The sequence below is a fragment of the Peromyscus maniculatus genome, chromosome 15 (genome assembly GCF_049852395.1).
Source record: "Peromyscus maniculatus bairdii isolate BWxNUB_F1_BW_parent chromosome 15, HU_Pman_BW_mat_3.1, whole genome shotgun sequence".
Taxonomy (NCBI): Eukaryota; Metazoa; Chordata; class Mammalia; order Rodentia; family Cricetidae; genus Peromyscus; species Peromyscus maniculatus.
The window spans coordinates 70,656,393-70,665,319 of NC_134866.1; positions in this window are offsets into that span (position 1 = coordinate 70,656,393).

Consider the following 8,927-nt stretch of genomic DNA (forward strand, 5'->3'; position numbering starts at 1 on the left):
ATGTGCGTCTTTGTGGGAGTGGCTTTCATCAGCTTTGGTTTCTCCTGTCAAGAGAAGCAGAGCAGCAGAAACAAACACTCTCTGATGGTTCTCTGGCTTCTCGGGCTGCCAGCCTCAAAATAAATGGCATCTCTGCCTCACCAAAGAACCAGGACTCCTGGCTCTGTTGAGTTCTGGTGTTTAGAAATCACCAAAACCTAGAGTCCTTGATGAAAAGTATCTAATCCTAGGTTGTAATACAAAGCTCTGAGCCTGTCGGTCACACTGGACCCACCCTTGATTTCAGATACAGAAGACAGGTACTAGCACTGGAGGAGGCCTGGAGGAAAGAGAAGCAGTGAGGACCAGCGTGAACCTTCAGCCTTGGGTGAGGGCCTGGCAGGTACCAAGGACACCTCTTCTCCCTTTTCATTCCCTCTAAACACACTGAAGATGCTTCTTCTGCAAAAGCTTGGGGGCTACCCGGCCCAGTCCTGAGGTCTGCATGGCAGGTCCTGCTGACTGTTTTCATTTGAAGAAGTCCAGGCCCTGAAAGTGTCACCGATGAAACCGTGACAAGAGCAGCAACACACACCACCACCTGCCTCCTGTGAGACAGATGCTGGACTGCACCTTCTTCGTAGATTAACTAGGCATGGCCTCCCACCACGACTACTGTACACTGAAGAGACAGAGGCACAGAAGGATGAGTAGTTTGCCAACTTTCCCAAGCCATGGGGCCAGAATTTGAACCCAGGCAGCCTGGCTTCAGAAGCCATGCTCTCAAGCACAGTGTGAGGTGTAAGAACTGCCCACACTTCCAAAGGAGGCACCACATCTGCCGTTTCCATACCATCAAATCAGGCTTGTCTAGTCTTATTCTCATGGTTCCTTCTCTTCAGGAGTAACAGCCCCATTCCGGGCTCTTCAAGCAGACTAGAAACCGAATAAATACTCTGCAAGAACCATGGTGAAGGTAAGAGAATCCGTTTTGAAGTCTGGGCATGGAGTCAGAAGCAGTGTGGTGGGACTTCCAGGGCAGATTGGAGATGGCATCCGGATACCACCATTGCCACTTTGCCCCTGGAAGCACAGGTCCCTGGCCACTCTCCACCATTCTTCTCAACTGCTTCCTGTGAGGGTTCCCTCAGTGTGACATCATCAGCAGACATGGAAAGGAAGTGTCTCAGCCACACGCCAGTGCCACCGAGGATGTGGATAACTGAATGCTGCTTTCTACTTTGGGAAGGCAGTAGCCCTAACCTGAGAGCTCTCAGTGTAGACTGATTTTTAAACTACGCTGAGAACGAGAAAGATTATACAACTGTTATTTATGTTTGTCCCAAATTAGGAACAATTGAAATGAACGTACATCAGTGAGTCGTGGTACATTCACATCATTAAATAGTATGTAGCAATGAAGTGAAATTGACTGTATCAAGTGTATTAGTGAAGCATGGGCGAATCTTGCAAATATTTTGCTAAGAATAAAAGCCTAACAATAAACAGCGTACAGTCTTCATCTGTTGCAAAAAGAGTCTGCTTTGACAAGAGGCGAGAGCAGCTTTTGGAGCAGACAAGCTGTTTCAGACAACTGTAACTGCTCAAAGTGCAGAGAATACATGACCACAGGGTGCCCAGTCCCAACCGATACATCTACAATGCAACCCCTACAGCTAAAGTTTAGGGAAAATCAAAGAAAGGGGAAAGAAAAACTGTAGGAGCCAGAGGACCGGGATGCCTGATGCAAGACCAGATAGTGCCTTCTAGTCATGACAGGGATGCTGCAGCCATGAATGCTCAATGATAGTGTTGCATAAACAAGACCTGACCAATCAACATGCCAGCGTGGTCTTACCCTCTAGATGAAGGGCTCCAGGCAATCAATAGCTACAGGGAGCAGGGGATAAACAGAGAAAAGTGAGAATTGCTTTTCTTCAAGGACAAGCTCCCTGACAAGTTATCAAATTCCAAGTGGTCAGCCCTAAACACATCTACATACAAAAAAAGAAAAGAAAAAAACTAAATAGACTCAGTAGATTGTGTGTGCATGAAAGTGAGGCTGTCTGTCAAGTTTTGTCTCTTACACACACACACACACACACACACACACACACACACACACACACACACACACACACCTGGTTGCCCTCTTGCTTTTTCAGTTATAATGTTATAATGCTGCCCAAGGCCCTCATCTTAGACTCCCAATATCCAGAAACAAGTGATAAATAAAATTTCTTTCCTTATGAATCATCTGGTTTTGAGTAATCTATAGCAATAGACAACTGATTAGGACAGTATCTAAGCTCGACGTGGTCCTGCAAGAGACGTCCCATTTCAGCCTCTACTCATGTTCAAGTCTGGACCACGCACCTGCTCGGAGCCCTAGTGTTGACTACACACTTACCCGAAGAACCCTAGCACCAGAGAACTCTGGGAAAACAAATCTTTTCTGGGAGGTGAACTGTACTTCCTCTCTGAGACATCCCTGTCCAGAACCTGAGTCCCCTCACCCCCAGCCTCCTATGGACTCCTATTGCTATCAGGCCAAGGTGGATGTATTTGTGTCCCAAGCGCCACAAAGTATAGAGTATTACTTGACCATTTTTAAAGTCAAGTACTGTCATGTATTACATTTTATCTCACTAGCCAGATGGTTGGCTTTGTGAAACTACTTGATCTGTTGTCTCTGTGGGGTATTATACAAGTCCTAAGGCAGGATGCTTGTAGCAGGGTCCTTGCTGTTGTTCCCTTTGGGGGTGGGAGCCAAGTAGGCGCAGAGTCAAACCACACAGACTCCTGGAGAAAGTCGAAACAACAAGCTCAGTTTATTCAGGAAGAGACAAGCCTTAGATACCCTCCACCCGACCCTTAGGGGAGGGCTGATGAATAGGCATCTACTGGTGTGACATGGCTGTCTCTCATTGGTCCAGGTCATCTCGAGATCATGTTTCAGCTGCTGTTGCTAAGACCCTTAGGCAGACCCAGGCTGGCTCTCAGAAAGTATCTTTTTTACTTGTTTGGGCCCTCTGGCCCTCAAGCCCATTAGGGATGAGTCATCCCACAGATGCTAATCTTTGCAAAGGTTTGCAAAATGGATTTGGGCAGGAGGCTCGCACTTGAAGCTCCATTTTCAAATTCCATGTCTTAGTTTCTTTTCCATTACTGTATAAAACACCATGACCAAGGCAACCTATAAAAGAAACATTTTGAGTGGGTTTCTGGTCCCAAAGGGTTAGAGTCTATGATGGTAGAGTGAAGGTTTGCGAACAGGTGGGTGGAACAGCATCTGAGAGCTCACATCTCAAACCAAGCAGGAGACAGAGACCGCACTAGGAATAACATGAGTCTTTTGAAATCTCAAGCTGTCCCCCAGTAACACACCTCCTGCAACAAGGCCACACCTCCTAATCCTTCCCAAACAGTTCCACCAACTGAGACCCAAGTATTCAAACATACGAGTCATTCTCATTCAAACCACCACATTCTACCCCGCTGGCCTCCGTAGCTTGTGGCCATATCATAATGCAAAGTGCATGTAACCCAACTTCAAAAATCCCCAAAGCCTTTGAGTCTCAACCTGTTTCAAAGTCCAAAATCCAGTCTTTTCTGAGACTCCAGACAATCTCTTAATTGTAACCCTCTGTAAAATCAAAAAGCGAATTACAAATTTCCAACATGCAATGGCACAGCACATACATTACCACCCAAAAAGGGAAGAATGGGCACAGTGGGGAAACACTGGATCAAAGCAAGACCTAAACCCAGCAGGGCAACTCCAAATCCTGTAGTTCCATGTCTGAAGTCAAGGGGCTCAGATGGTTCTTCCCTTCCAGCCTTGCTGCCTACAACACGTTTCTTTCCCTGGAGCTGGTTCCACTCTCTGTCTACAGCTCTTGTCAGCAAATTCCTGTGGCTCTGGCACCTCTAACATCGCAGAGTCTTCAACATAATTCAGGTTTCACTTTAATCGCTTCACCCAGTGGCCTCTCAGGGCTTCTGTGCAGGGACTCCCACACCACATACCTGTCCTTAGCTGCTCTCCATCACCACAGAGGAAGAATCCACAGCTCCTTTACTCATGTAGACTTCATAACTCTAAGGCCAAAAGTCACATGGATGACACCAAGCTCAGCTACAAGTGGAACTGTAGCTGAGAGCTCACAACTTAATCAACAATCAGGAGCTAAAGAGCACACTAGGAATGTTTTTTTTTTTTTTTTGAAACCTCAAGCCTTAACCCAGTGATATGCCTCCTCCAACAAAGCCACACCTCCTAATCCTTCCCAAACAGTTCCACCAACCTCGAATCAAGTGTTCAAGCATATGAGCCTATGGGGCCATTCTCATTCAAACAACCGCATTCTATCTCTGATATTTATGAGCTATGAATTATGAGAGTTACTCAAGGGCTATAGAATATAGAACTTTCCAGATGGTAATAATTATTATTTATGCTTAGCCTACTATATTAAATACATGTTACCTGTTGTTATCATTTTTCCCATTTACTTTTTAATTTGAGCAGTTATATGTATGTATACATGCATGCATTCATGTATATGTGTATGTATATGTGTAGGAGTTTTTATTCTATGTGAATGAGTGTTTTGGCTGCATGTATGCACATGCAGTACATGTGTGTACTGTCCAAGGAAGCCACAAAAGGGAATCAGATCTCCTGGAACTAGAATTACAAATGGCTATGAGCCAGGTGGTGGTGGCACATGCCTTTAATCTCAGCACTTAGAAGGCAGAGGCAGATTTCTGAGTTCTGAGTTTAAAGCCAGATTGTCTACAGAGCAAGTTCCAGGACAGCCAGGACAGCCAGGGCTACACAGAGAAACCCTGTCTTGAAGTACTCTGTAAACAGTGAGACATGCATCCTTTGTTACATGTTGGAAACCCACTGAGAGCAAACAAAGGGCTGTGAGCTACTATGTGAGTATTAGGAACTGAACCCATGCAGACATGGGTTCAGTTCCTAATACTCCATCTTGTGCTGTCCACAAGAGCAGCAAGTACTCACAACCTTTGGACCATCTCTTCAGCCACACTCAAGTAGTTTTTAAACTTCATTGGGAATCATAGTTCTTAGACCATAAAAATGAGGACATTGACTTTGGACATGAATGTTTCAAAGGAGAAAGTAGAGATAAGAGCATCTTAACTCCATGTTCTTACAGCTCCAAGCCCCACACTGATCTTTGTTATAAATGTAACCCTGTTTTAGATATGAATTCAATTGCCCAAATAATATCAGAATTGGTAAAGCCTGGCATACTTTAGGTTTAATTTTTGCCGAACTTACATGTGGTCCATTCATGGAAATAAAGAAATGAAAAGGCTATTTGAATAGGGGAGAAATGCTGCCAGTGAAGTTATTACAAGCTGATGGGAACAATTCTCTTGTCAACAAAGACCAGGGAGCATAACATTTGAACTGAAGATCTGAAACTGAGGTGATCACTGGACTCTCAGGCCAGTGGGGATGTGAAAGGGCAGAGGGCAGGAATACACAACCCTCAACACTTGTCTTTTTATTCAGGTAGCAATTTTGTGACTTTTAGACATTTCTAAAAAGTCCATATGAAATGGTGTTGAGTTGCATGGCCATTTTTGTTTTAGCAGGATAGGCAGATATTTATGAGAAAGAGGTTGTGAAGATTTTAGGAATCTGATGTTCTGATTATATGTCCCAGGCTGGTGCCTCACCGATGTGCAACACTCAAGAGAACGTTAGTAAAAGTATAACCATGTTTTCACTTCTTTCAGGGCACAGAAGTCAGTGGCACAGCCGGTGTGGCATGCAGTGTTCCCTAAGGACCCAGGATTAAGTACCATTGCCCATGCTTGGCAAAGAAATGTCCTGAGAACAGAGGGTCTGAGCTGATCTTCAGCATCCTTTCCCAGCTCAGCAGTCTGGATTTTTTTTTTTGTCCTAACTCCAGGGTACCTGAAGACATGAAGATAGGCTTTTCTCTTCTCCCTTTCCCTTCCAGAAGCCATAGGTTGCCAAATAAAAAAACCCAGAGACAGGTATGGGATACCTCCCCTTGAGTTGTTGGTGAGGGGTATCCCAGAGACTCCCTAAGACAGTGGCTCTCAACTTGTGGGTTGTGACCCCCTTTGAAGTCAGAGGACCCTATCATAGGGGGTCACCTAAGACCATTGTAAAACACAGATATTTATATTATGATTCATGACAGTAGCAAAATTACAGTTATGAAGTAGCAATAAAAATAATTTTACTGTTGGGTGTGGTGATATCTTTTTTTAAAGATTTATTTATTTATTAATATATACAGTGTTCTGTCTGCCTGTATGTCTGCAGGCCAGAAGAGGGCACCAGATCTCATTACAGATGGTTGTGAGCCACCATGTGGTTGCTGGGAATTAAACTCAGAACCTCTGGAAGAGCAGTCAGTGCTCTTAACCTCTGAGCCATCTCTCCAGCCCGGGTGTGGTGATATATTATCTGTGTCACCCAATAAAGTTTATCTGAGGATCAGAGGAAAAAGCCAACCACTATATTAAACATAGAAGTCAGGCAATAGTAGCACACGCCTCTAATCCTATTACTCAGAAGGCAAGGATCCTTCTGGATCTCTGTGAGTTCAAGGCCACACTGGGAACAGAGCCAGGCATGGTGGCACATACCTTAAATTACAACACTAGTTAACCATAAAGGTCTGGAGGTCTGTACAGACAGACAGGAAGTGACAGAGCTGGGCAGGAAGAGGAAGTGATGCAGCTGGGTGGAGAGGAAATGAGATGGCAGAACAGAATGGCATATAGGCATCGGTATACAGGAAGTAGGTCTCTTTGGTTAAGGATCTCCAAGCAGGTAAGAACGTGGCTGGCTTCTTTCTGCTTTTCTGATCTCTCAGCTTTTCACCCCAATATTTGGCTCCAGGTCTTTTTATTAATCAGGCCTTTTAAGATTTGTGCTACAGTTGGGGGTCACCCCAGCATGAGGAACTGGATTAAAGGGTCACAACGTTAGAAAGATTGAGAACCACTGCCCCAAACAACACAAATTCTGGCTGTTGCTCTTGGTTGCCCACTGGAACTTGATGGTAACACCCTGTTGCTGAAGACATCATACACATCTTCAGACACGGAGAGGTAGGTATTGACCAGGAAGATTCCTCTTTGCCGGCTAGCATTCACAGTCGTGGAAGGTGGGGGAGGGGGGAGTCACCAACCATGTTACCCAACTCTGAACCCTATGAACTGAATAATAAGAGACATGGATGCAATAATGGCACAAACGTTATGAGGACAACCAATTGGATTTATGTATTGGACTCAAAACCCACTTTACAGGAAGAAATGCCTCTTTGGTATTGCAAATCAGGCCATGAACCCATGGTTAGGAAGCTCATAGGCCCCAGGGGTGAACTTCCTACTATTACTGTTCTAGATGGGCGCAGTATCAAACCACCCTCTACATTTGCATCTCCATACCCATAGGTTAGTGCGACACCAGAGAAGTTTCTTTGTGCAGTGGACAGTGGTTAATAAGGAAACTCACAATTGTTCATCATGCAGAGGATAAATGTCAGTGGAGTGCTCAGCTACAAATGGGACGTCTATAACAAGCCCCACTTCCGAAGATCCAAGAACTAGCTCAGAAAGGGAGGCACAGCGAGACTGTGAGAGCCAGAGGTCAGGGAAGACCAAAGCAAATCAGTGTCTTCTGGATATAACAGGACCACTGTAGCCGTGAACTCACAGCAGCTGTGGTCTGCACAAGCTCAAGCCAGGCAACATTCTAGCATGGGTGGGAAGGGGTTGGTGAGCTACCAACCAACTAAGAACTCCCAACAAACAGTTGATGGCTTCATGGGAAGGGGGTGTCGGTTTTCTTTACGGCTCCTGGTTGATTGATCGCTCTCCAGTAGATGGCTCCAGGCCCAGAAGTTTATGGACATCACAAATTAGAGTTTATGGGTTATTAAATTTAAAAAAAAAAAACAAATTAAAGAAAGCAGAAACAAAGTTAGGGTGAATCTGAGAGGAGCTAGGGTGCATAAAATCAAAATACATCGTATAAAATTCTCAGAGAATGAATACAAATATATTGTTAAATAGACCTTTGGCAAGAGAATATAGGTAAATACCTATGTGACTTGGTCACATTAGTCTATTAGTAAATTGGCTGCATTATACAAACTAGACAATTAAACTCCCAGTCTACTCATTCATTTGAATGTGGAGTTCTGAGGATACTGCTTCTGACATGCTCTCCCAGAAAGATGAGGCCTGGAACTTTTTTGGATGTGAGGCAGAATTGTTTGTAAAATGTACCTGTAGAGGACAAGCCCAGATGAGACACCTCAGTGAGGGTCTGAGGAACAAAGAACAAGACAGAGAACAGTGTTCTAGAAAAACGCTGTCTGAGCCAAGTCAAACCACAGTGTTACCAGTTGGGCTATGAAGGCCCCACCCGAAGCTGAACTGCCTTCTGTTAAGTACCAGAGATGGTCGTGGTGCTAGTGTGTGGTCTCTCAGACCCGAACGCCAAGCAGGTCCGCAGAGGGCTCTGTTGTTAATCTAAAACAAGACTTCAGGCCGCTTTTTGAGCTGGTACCTCAGATTCCAAGGGAAAGGTGTCCACACACAGATAATTGATGAAGTTGATAAATCACAATTCTATTAACTATTATTATTTATCATTATCATCGTTATTATTAAACTGACCTCAGTGGCTGTTATAAAGATCGACTCCAATGAGTTTCTACGACAGGGGTAGGCACGTAATAGCTATCACTATTCTAGCCACAATCGCAGATCTTGGCCAAAGTTCCAGGAAATCCAACCTTGACAGATTTCTTCTGGAATCCATCCTCAGCACTGCTACCCTCAGTCTTTACCAATTTGATGACAATGGGCAATAAACTGCCTCCCGTGGGACAGAGAAATTCAAAACGAGCTCGATT